At 41.7% G+C, this 11,550-nt stretch overlaps 2 protein-coding genes across 2 annotated transcripts in view; one reads left to right on the top strand and one right to left on the bottom strand.

The window, feature by feature from the left end:
* The window catches only part of SMIM5 (small integral membrane protein 5), a 16,294-nt gene extending 6,089 nt beyond the window's left edge, over positions 1–10,205 (bottom strand). Inside the window, exon 1 of the mRNA XM_077459672.1 lies at positions 10,047–10,205. The gene's annotated coding sequence lies outside the window, so the exon portion shown is untranslated. The remainder of the gene's footprint in view (positions 1–10,046) is intronic.
* Positions 1–11,550, top strand: part of RECQL5 (RecQ like helicase 5) — a 185,053-nt gene that overhangs the window by 85,675 nt on the left and 87,828 nt on the right. The gene's annotated exons all lie outside the window — the stretch shown is intronic.

Below are 11,550 nucleotides of genomic sequence, written 5' to 3'. Positions count from 1 at the left end.
AGTAGGGAACCGGGAAATGAAGCCGAAAGGCTCCACTTTCTGATTCCCATACCCAAGATGGCGGCGGCAGCACCCGAGAGACGATCGAGAGATCAGCTTCGGGTGCCGACATCGCGGGCGCGCTGGGGCGGGTAAGTGTCCTTATTTTAAAAGTCAGCAGCTGCAGTATTTGTAGCTGCTGGCTTTAAAAAAAAAAAAAAACGGCGGAACTCCCGGCGGACTCCCGCTTTAAGGGGGCAAATCCTTCTGGGGCTGAAGTGGTTAAAAAAAAAACTTTTACCTTTTTAGAACACATTTAAAGGAGAAGTACAGCCAAAGCTGTCAGTCTTCGCTCTCTGCCAGAGCAGAGTGAGATGACTGGCAGTCTCCAGCTCACTGCTCAGGGAGCCTTGAGAACCTAGCGGTTGGCAGTGTTTGATCGCTCAGCTCTCAGTATTAGAGCCGCACAGGAGACACATTCAGCATCCACCTAGGTAAATATGATTCTTAAAAAAAAAAAAAAAAAAGCCATACTTCTCTTTTAAGGCAATGCACTTTAGGACCTATCAATTATCAGCCTTTCTCTGAGTTTCGAATGGTAATGTCTAATCCCTGAACATGAAGGCAGCCAGTGAAGTTAAGTCCTTCATCACCTCATTTCTGGTCAGTGACTCAAGTTATTGAAGATCAATGTGACAGCAAAGCAGCTAGCATTTTCAGTAGAGGTCATCAGCGGCACGTTGCATATTTCTTTTAATGCAGGTTTCCTAATTGTTGGCACAGTTGTTATCGCCAAGAGTTGATCCAGATTGTTGCAATACCTATACATAATGAGCCAAAGCTCTATGTTATTACTATTCTTTTCAAATTGTTCATTTATATTGTTACAGAAAGCCATGTGGGGTCAAACAGACTTTAGTTGCTAGGTACTCTAATGCCAGTAAAGCTAAAGCATGTATGTTTATTGCCAAGTTATGAGGAAGTACAGCGTACTAGATTTCTATTGTATCTATTATTTCCTTGTTCAGAAGTTTATAATCTTAGACTGAGTGTATTATCCATTTAACCTCTTTCCAACCGCAACAACGCATATATACGTCAGGAAAGAGGGTGCGCTTTAACGCCCAGTTATTGCGTCCACAGAGGTATAAGGTCATGTACTAAGAGCACGCTCACTGTATGCTGACCAAGCTGTCACTGACAGCTGTTGGTCACCGCTTCTGATAGGGAGCCAGCGGGGTGGACTCCCAATCATGTGACTGCTGTGAGAACCAGTCACAGTGGTCACAAAATCGAGAAGCCATGCTACCTCATTAAAGCCCACTTAATGGGCTATTTGGCGGTTGCGTGAAGGGATTAAAGATCCTGTAAGTATTTCCTCCCACAAAAAGCTGTTCTGAAAACTTTGTCACTAGCTTTTACACTTGCCTCCCTCCTAAAAGCATCACAACCCAATTTAATGCTGCATGCACATATATTGTTTTACCACGCATTTCTTTTCAACAGAAAACTTCACCTGTTCTTGGTACTTTTACCTTGGGAACTTTTTATGTCTGGGCTCAGAGGAAGAGATTGATTTCCTTCCACGATTCGATTTAACCTGGTATTGGGTTGCCAAAAGACTATTCATGGAAATCCAACAATGGCTTGGTTTCCCAAATTGCAGCCTCTCTACAAATCCAGCATTCATTACTTCAGGCACCTGCGCTTTTAGTTCCATTTACCTTCGGCACGTTTCATGTGATGTGATTTTTTTCCTTTTTTTTTTTTTTTGGTCATTAGTTGTTAAAAAGCAAGATGTAGAAACCCAACAATGCATTGGTTGCCTAACTGCAGCTTCTAGACAAATCTAGTATTTATTACTAATATTGAGTTCTAGTCTAACGAGGTTCTGTTATTGCATAGCCTTTATAATAAAGAAAAATACATATGTGCATACACGCACACTACTGCAATACCTTTTTCCTGGTCTGTTTTGAAAATAAAAAAACAAAACGCCTTTTATCCCAAGGATTAATAACCAGTTCCGTAATGATGTGGTATGTGATGAAAGAGAAATATTTCCACTCACTCCCATTAGTTCCCGAGAGGGACAGGTATAATGTAAACCTAAGCCTTGATGGAGTAAACCCATATACCATTGCATTGTGATACAGTGGACTGGGCTTGGTAAATAATGAAGTCAAAACTCAACATCTGCCACCAGTCAAATATACATTTACTATAGAAGCAACCTGGGCCTTCGTCTACAGCAGTAAATTTTATTGGAAAGATATTTCTAATGTTGGCCATACTCAAAACTCTAACTTTAGGTTGCCCTGTTGATTTTGAAACCGAAGAAAGGAGCCAGGTTAAAAATTTCCAGCCAAAAGTGACTACATTCTACTGAGGAGGGTGATGGCAGCTGCCTGAATGCAGAAGCCTCCAGTGTAGATGCCAGTATCCACTCTGTTCACCTTGAATGGAGGAATTGATTGATCTCTTTCATTCAGTCCATGGGAGAATAAGTTTGAAAGAGCTTCTAACACTTTACAACTCCACCCAAAACTGGAAAAAAATGCTTTGCCCAGAAATACACTTTAAGGAAAAAGGGGTACCTGAAAGAGTGTTCATTTTTTTTACAAAATGTTCATGATTCATATAGACAGGATTTGACCTTCTTGGGACAAATGACCTGCAAAGCCATGCAAAAATGTTCTGCTATCAAGATCATAGCAATGGAGCAGGCCAGTACTGGCTTATCAGCGGGGAGTAATACTGGCCGATACACTTCCCTGAGTACTCGGAGAGTCCCAAAGCATGGAAGAATCCTTTATCCAGGCCATTGTTCACAGGGTTTGGGTAACCTGGGATTGGGAAAACACTTTATGGACTTGTGTCAGCACACCCAAGGGTCCCTGATTTTCATATAGAGCAAAAGAATGTCACTAGGACACCAAGGTTCTCCAGAATAAGCTTAAGGGAGGGTTTTGGGGACTGGTAAAGCCATGTCATTCCATCCCTATCATTGCCCGTTCTCCAGAATAAGTCCAAAGCTTTAGGCTGGGTTCACACTGTGTGTGGAACGGCTCGCAGCAGGGGATCTGGTGTGTCCCTGTTCACCATTTCAGGTCTGAATTTTTGGCTGGATTCGGACTTGTAACGGAGCAGAAGATGCACAGGACTCTTCTGCACAAGAAGAAAAAAGGTTTGGCACTGCAATGTGAAGGACCTACAGCACAGAGCAGGTAAGTATAACGTGTTTGTTATTTGCAAAAAACAAGCCCAAAACGAGGCTTTGATACCACTTTAATTTGCAGAGATTTCCTCCTACTTCCTGTTTGGGTATGAGATAGAATTAAAGGAAAAACTCCGCAATGGGACATGGGATGGCGAGAAAAAAAAAAAATCTGAAGGGTTATAACCCTCTCTTGTTCAATCCCCCCAAAAAAGTTTTCCCTATAGTTCTGTTTTAATACTTTCTAGGTATGAGAAGATGACTTCGAATCACTGCTTGGAACAGTTCGGAATGACAGAAGATGGCTTTATGTCCTTGCCTCTGTTCTTTTACTACTGACGTTTAGCGATCTACATATGTGAAGGACAAAGTACTATGCAAGTTCTATGTCCGTACTGGAAACACAGTACTTAAAGGGTAACTCCACTTTTGTGAGAAAAAAAATTGGCAAATAAAAAATAATATATAATGTATACAAGTGAGTCATATTGTAATTGAATTAAAAACGGCCTGACATTTTCCTTCTGCAGTGCTGTAATTTTCTGTAAAATGCAATACAATATGGCTACCTGGAAGTGTTTTGTACATAGATGATGTACAGAACGCCCCCCAAATATGTAATTTCCTGCTTGCGTGATTGGCTGACTGGTTTTCCCATAAGTCTGCACTGAGATACAAATCAAATTTTTGGTCAGATACTCCCAAAGGGAAACCACGGCTACAAAGATACAGACCCTGCCAATTTCTTTATTAGAACCCTGCAGGTGCAGTAGCTGACTGATAATTATAAAACCAACCCCATACAGATTCACAGCTATTTCTTCAGAATAATAAAAGGTAGGTATCTGCAACAAACTTTGTTAAAATCCTTGCAATGATTTAGATTACTCAGAGGAGTATGTTTTTTTTTTTTTTTTTTTTTTTTTCTCTCTTCAAAAGTGGAGTTAATATCCAACAAATTAAGATGTGCAAGCCAGCAGGGTATTGTGCATTGTATTCAACACTAGGGGGGAGTCGGGTGACTAGGGTATAGGATTTGCTTTAAGGGCATCTGTGTCAAATTGCACATTGTATGACCAACACAAATAGAAGGATCTATTCTGTAAAAGAGGTAGCAGAAAGCTTTGGCTTATTTATCATATAGTCCTTGGGGTAAGCTTGTGTCCACTTTAGCTAAGTTCCTTTTTCAGGATTTGAACAAAGAGTTGCCCATTCTTGAACTTTGGCCAGAAGTAATAGCCTACTAAAAGGGTCAGGGGTCTCTGGAGTGTTTACTGTTATTTTCTATGTGCAATCATACTTGTGTTTATTAGCCTCATTTAGGATTTTTACACATTTTATGTTTCAAACAAAAACAAAATTTTTTTCTTTATTTTCTTAAGATATGAAAGTAATTTGCTTTATATTTATATTCTTATTAATGTGTGTTTTTCCTTTTCAAAAGAGCTTTTTTTTAAATTTTAGTTCATGATGCATGTATGCTGCAGTAGTAGCATTTACCCATTACTTATACAGGCTCCATTTCCTACTTGGTATATCTGCATAGTGATTGTGCTTTGCTCATTCCAGGACTACCAGTCTGGTTTGACTGATTGAGAACAATGCACTGTTTATATGGCTGAAATGTAATATTTGGTTGAAGCCTAACTCTAGGGTAAACTCACCTTTTGGCTTGGTTCACACTTGTGAGAGACCCCAAGTCACATGACATGTAAAATCCCATGTTAGTCAGTAAGAACTGACTTAATTAGCAAGTCGCTCCAACTTTAGAAAAGGTTCCTGTACTACTTCAAGATGACTTCTGTCTGACTTGTGCCCATAGACTTTAATACGGGGTCGGCAACCCATCGTTTGCGGGCTACCTGTTGACCGTAGACCGTGAACAGGTCTGCGCCGCCGACCCCGCCTTCTTATTTAGGTACTGAACTGGTTCTCTCTCCGCCACCAGCCATGCCTTCGGTTCTTCTCTCTCTCCACGACCCACCTCTGCCCCCGCTCCACCTCCACCCCACCTATGCCGCTGTCATCAGTGAGGAGTGGGGAGCAAAAGCCAGCACAGCCCAGGACAAATGATGTCACTCCGGCAGCCAAGTTAACTTTTTAATTTAACCTGCATGTGATTGGTTGCTAGGTCCTAAGCAACCAATCACCAGCTTGTTAATATGAAAAGTCACTCTGTCAGCTGCCACCCTTTGTCCAGAACTTTGCTTTCTCTCGATCTCCAATGTGTGCAGAGGTTGGATACAACGGAACTATGCTATGGAATACTGCTTTGGGAGGAAAGGGGTCCAGAGGTCACTGCTAAAGGGGGGAGAAGAGGACATTACTATGTAGGGTGGGGGGGGGGAGTGATGGGGGCAGTGGACACTGTTATGGGCAGGGCCACCCCCAAAGCAGTGTCCTCTACCACCCTTCACATCGCCTCCCCCAACTCTGCATTCTGAGTGCAACGCACTCCTGATCCGTGTATTCTGAGCATTTGTTATGCTCTCCTGTAAATAGTTTTCGGCAGACAGCGGGCTGAAGCCACAGAGCTGGTCCAGGCTGAGGGAAGATCACGATACACGCACAAGTGTGGACCGGCATCAGGCACAGCATTTCAGTGAGGCGAGCTGAGAGCTTGAAGTGGTTCTAAACCCTTACAGACCACTTTAACCTACAGGTAAGCCTAGATTATGTGCAAGAAATATCTCCTTATCCTACATGGTTAAGGAGATATTTTCCAAAAAACTGGGACCGATGTTGGCGCAGGCGCACTGAGCGTGCCGTTGGTGAAGGCGATCATGTCGTCACTGACGGCTCCCATGCTCATGCGCCGGAGTGATGTCATTGCTGCTCCGGCCAGTCACAGTGCCGGAGCAGCCATACCGGAAGTCACTCCGGCGGCGACAGAGGAGGTGAACGAAGATCGCTGCGGGGGCTTCAATCTGGAGTAAGTAATTCACAATGAGCTAGTATGCTATGCATACTATACATACTATGCATACACACACACACACACACACACACACACACACACACACACACACACACACACACACACACACACACACATACAAATTATATGTATTTGATCACCTCTGTGGTTTTTTATTTTTTACACTTTAAACAAAAAACCGACAATTTTGAAAAAAAAAACTGTATTTTTTACTTTCTGCTCTAAAACCCATCCAGTAAAAAAAAATCCAATTTCTTCATCAATTTACGCCAATATGCGTTCTGTTAGTTGTTTTTGTTAAAACAAAATCCCAGTAAGCGTTTATTGATTGGTTTGAGCAAAAGTTATAGCTTGTACAATCAATGGGATAGATTTATGGGCTTTTTATTTTTTTACTAGTAATATATAAATAAATAAGTAGCAGCAGGTAGATCTGACTCTAAGTGACACTTTTTGGAGACCAGTGACACCAGTACAGTGATCAGTGCTTAAAAAAAAAATGCAATGATCACTGTATAAATGGCACTGGCAGGGAAGGGGTTAACATCAGAGGCAATCAAAGGGGTAAGTGTGTTCCTGGGAGTGATTACTAACTGTGTGGGGGATGCTTTGATTCGGGGAAGACGGAGATCTGTGTTCCTGCTCAGCAGAAAAACATAATCTACATCTTCCACTCTCACAGAATGGTGATCTGCCTTGTTTACATAGTCTGCCTCGGGAACGATCGGTGGGTCCCAAGTCCACCAGACCTGCTGATTGGCTCCTGCTGTGTCCAGTCACAGTGAGAGCGGGACGCTGGTGGCGTGCATGCGTGTCCCAGACATCAAGAAAGAAATTGGTACAAGTACGTGAAATCGCGTACAACTATGTGATTTTGTGCTTAAGAGTCGCCCTGCCACAGTATATGTACGTGGGGGCGGTACCTTTTTTTATTTATTTATTTTGCAATATCACTTCTGAATTAAAGAGCTTGCCTGTTACGTTTTTTTATTTTATTTTTTTATTATAAATGTTTGTTTGCCAAGTTAATAGTTTGTCCAAACCCCTGTAACTATCACTTTTGCTTAGTCTGCATGTAAATGTGGAGAAAAATATAAATAGAGTGAAATAAATGGAAGCCATTTACTGAATATTATCATTACATGTATACATTTACCAACATACATTCATTTTTGCTTTAATGGTTTTTAAAATGAAATTGGCATTTATTGTGCGCAGTACTTTAAAATGATATTAAAAAAATGGAGGAAATGTTGGCCCGCACTCCCGATTACTCACTGTCCATATACTGTACACATTATGCTTTGCCTATGTATTATTCAGACCTTTCTCCCCTCCACACATTTTATAGGTAAGCTTCATGTTTACCATGTTTTTCTTCAGTTAGGCCCTGTGCTCTGCTTTCTTCTAGACTGGCTTACTGTAACAATTCCAATTAGAAAATTATGATCATTTGGTATTTTTGTTTCCTGAACATCATCTATCACATTATGTCACATTCAGTGATGTTATTTTCTACTTTCCTTGGACTTGTGGTTTCCTGTTTGCCTTTGTGCGTTGCCTTTGTCGCATTGCATTTGTTTGATGCTATGATGCCCCAAAGGCAGGGCAGGGAACTTGCTACTCCCAAGCTTTCCTCCAATATAATGAATAGGATTGCAGCATCCAGCTAAGGACAATAATGGGTGGCACTAACCAAAATAAAAACTTGCACGACTACAATTAATGAAGCTCCTTGGATTTGCTGGAGATGGCTCTCACTGACTGCACTCTTAAAGGAAAAATCAACAGGTGCTTAGAATGCTGGTTTCCTGGCTGTCTCTGTCTTCAATCGACTCGGATTCTCTGAGTCATGCAGATCACAAATTCAGAACTGATCTTGAGAATTGTTTTAGGTTAGTGCCACAGAAATAATACATCCGGAGAGCCAGGCAGCTAGCATTTTCAGGAGTCATCAGTGGTAGCATTTAAAGTCTCTTAGTACAAGTTTCTAGTAAAATGTTAATTTACCTAATTCACATGATGTCTTTGACAGATATTGGGCTTCTGCAAAGACTGCGTGTCAGGCAGGGACACTCACTAAAAATCCCAGGAAGAAAGACTGAGGATAAGTACTTTGTAGGTGGCTGCCACTCAGAGGGATCTGGCAAAACATTTTAAGGACAACTTTACTTAAAGTGGTTGTAAAGGCTGAAGGTTTTTTTTATTTATTTATTATCTTAACGTAGTAAAGACCTTGTATGTTCTGACCCCCCCTCCCCCTCCACAGCCCCTCACATATACTCACCTGAGCCTCTCTTGATCCAGCGATGTGCACAGGAGCCTTGGCTGTCTCGGGTCTCTCTCTTCTTTGGGGGGGGGGGGGGGCGGCGGCTAAACCGCGGCTCTGTGTCTTATGGATGCATAGAGCTGGGCTCAGGCGCGAGCACGCACCAGCACCCCCATAGCAAGGCTTGCTATTGGATGAACTGGTTAAGGGGGAGGAGCCAGGAGTGCCGGCAGGGGACTTGAGAAGAAGAGTATTGGGGCTGCTCTGTGCAAAACCATTACATAGAGCGGGGAAGTAAGATTTTTTATTTTTTTTTTATTGTTTTTTTTAAACACAAACATTTTAGAATCACTTTAAAATGAAGTTGCACTTTAACATTTCTTCCCAGAATCCACTAGGGTGATACGAGCATTATGCTATTCAATTATATATATATATATATATATATATATATATATATATATAATTACAATATAATTTTTTTTTTTATTTAACATTTTTTTTTATTTCATTTATTGTATGACTAGAAACTTGCACCAGTGGGCAAGGCAACTTGGAGGTGTATAAGAACAGAGCAAGGAATTATATCCGCGAGCAACCAAAATATAGGCAGCCCTGGTGACCATTGGGCTCCACATAAAAATAAAATATCTCTTGCAGGCGGACTTTTATAAACAACAATACAATTTTGTATACTAATATTCCCTTTTAATTAGATTTGGGATTTTGTTATCAATGTTCCTTGTTCCCTATTGGTGTAAACTGCCTTCTGTTTTACTTTTATTGGCTAGTGATGAATAGCAGCACTCTCCTGTCTACACCTGTTGCCAGTTTATAGCTCACTGAACAGATTCAGTGCATGGCATTGTTCATATACAACTGTTCTCTATCATAGGTTGCACGGGACGATCGCGGACTGCACTAAGTCGTGTACATGCTTTTGTATGCCCAGATCTTTATTGCACTCATTAAACAATCACTGCCATAAAGCCCTGGGAAGGTTTTTGATTGCATTGACTTAAAACTTTTTATCAAAGGAGCAAATGATGCAGATGTTAGAGAAATCCAAATCCGTATTTGCAATTATGAATATAGTAGTACCATTATATAGCGCCAACAATTTGTGCAGAGCTTTACAACACAAGGGCAAAATATTCCGAGCTCTGAGCTCCTCCAGCACATAGTAATAAAATAAGAACACTAGTATTTGTCAGGATCTGTTTGCATGTACATGACTTACATTGACCATAGCAGGAATGAATGCTGGGACTACACACAGCCAAGAGATCTGTAAACATACTACTATTTCATTTGGGTTTCATCCTTCCTTTTTTTTGTTGTGCTCTGTCGGACCCCAAATAAAATCAAATAAAAATAAATAAAAAAAACCCATCAAGATGACCTGCAGACAATGAGATAAAATCTACTTTGTGTTGATTTTATAGTATTGTGCCTTCCAAGTATGCAGGTTGCTTCCCAAGGAGGTTGCAGGTCATTAACTTTGCTATGTTTAACCCTGGTCCATGCATGATGTATTATAAACAGCAAACTAGTGAATCCTGCAAGTCAGTGAAGTGACAGTTTGTCATAGCAAATAAAAGTGCCTATAAGATGTAAAAGCTGCACACAGCGGAGAGGCTTACCCTGCACTCCAGAACTGCTCTGTCCCCTGTCACCCCATACAGCCAGTAGTTGCTTGGTGCTCCCTGACAGCTTGCTCTACTCTTAGTGCCTGCCTAATTCCGTTGCCTAAGAGATGGGAGGTTTTAAATTACTCTTCTCCAGAAAGGGGAGGAAAGGAGGCTTGTCCGAGGGTGTGCTTTGACAAGAGAGGCTGGTAGAGGAAAACAGCTGGGACTGACTGATAGTTTGCCTGTTGTGATCGTCACGTTTCTTTTTTTTTTCTTGGCAACTGTCATTGTGCACATTGTATTTGTCATTCATCCTGTGAGGCTGGCTCTCGCAATTCAGCAAAAGTGCCCATTTTGCATGCTTTGTGCTTGGCATAACCAAAGTCGGAGGCATTTTGTATAAAAACTGGAGACAAAGGTGTCGCCCACAGAAACTCATCAAACGTTTGCTGTAGTTTATAAAAACAGCAGTTCTGCTCTTGCCCCCTCCTTTTGTCTGTTTTTGCTTTCTGTTCCCAAGGTTTAATGTAACCGGAGAGACCAGAGACTTCTACCCATGAGCAGGTTCTGTGTAATTAACAGAATAGATGCACACAAATGGAAATGGAAAAGCATCAGGTTAATGGCACATCTGTTCCTGTGCCTATTGCTGGTATACAGAAGCTTCTTGTGTAGCGTAGGACACATTGCCTCTGAAAGACGCTTTTCTTCAGTCTGCAAGCCGACACCCAGAGTTCCATTTCTTTGAGGTCAAGCTGTGAAAGAAATCTTTGTGGCCTCATAGATGGCAGCTACTTCCCAGGAACACGCTGGGCATCTCCCACAATATTAAATGAAGCTTTGCTTGGTCTCCTCCAGTGCCTTTGTAGTATGTGGTTCTACAGTGAGGGGAAAAAGTATAGGATCCCCTGTTGATTTTGTACGTTTGCCCACTGACAAAGTAATGATCAGTCTACCATTTTGGTAGGTTTATTTTAACGACGAGAGACAGAATAACAAAAATATCCAGAAAAACGCATTTCAGAAAAGTTCTAAATTGATTTGCATTTTAATGAGTGAAATAAGTATTTGACCCCTTTGCAAAACATGACTTAGTACTTGGTGGCAAAACCCTTGTTGGCAATCGCAGAGGTCAGACGTTTCTTGTAGTTGGGCACCAGGTTTGCACACATCTCGAAGGGGATTTTATCACACTCCTCTGTTCCACCGCTTTATCATTCTTACAGGTGGCGAGAGGGGATGTCCACCTCCCTCTGGTGCTTCTACCAATTCACCACTTCCATCGGTGAGTCAGAGAATGGATCTGCCAGCCTCGGATGTTTATCATAGAGATTTCCAGCGGACCAGATGGTTGCGGGAGTTTCTATGATCGTTCGAAGGCCGGGCGCGATGTTATGACGTCATGCCCGGCCTCTGCATTCAAACAAATGGCGCCTCCTCGGCTGGGAAGCTGAGATCGTTTATTTTTTTGATTTCAGGCTTCCCAGCCTAGAGGTGAGATGTGGGGTCTTATTAA

This window comes from Lithobates pipiens, unplaced genomic scaffold (genome assembly GCF_037356315.1).
Source record: "Lithobates pipiens isolate NorthernLeopardFrog02 unplaced genomic scaffold, aLitPip1_a1.2 Scaffold_28, whole genome shotgun sequence".
Lineage (NCBI taxonomy): Eukaryota > Metazoa > Chordata > Amphibia > Anura > Ranidae > Lithobates > Lithobates pipiens.
Note: the sequence above shows the minus strand (reverse complement) of the source record. Positions and strands in the feature narration are given on the sequence as shown.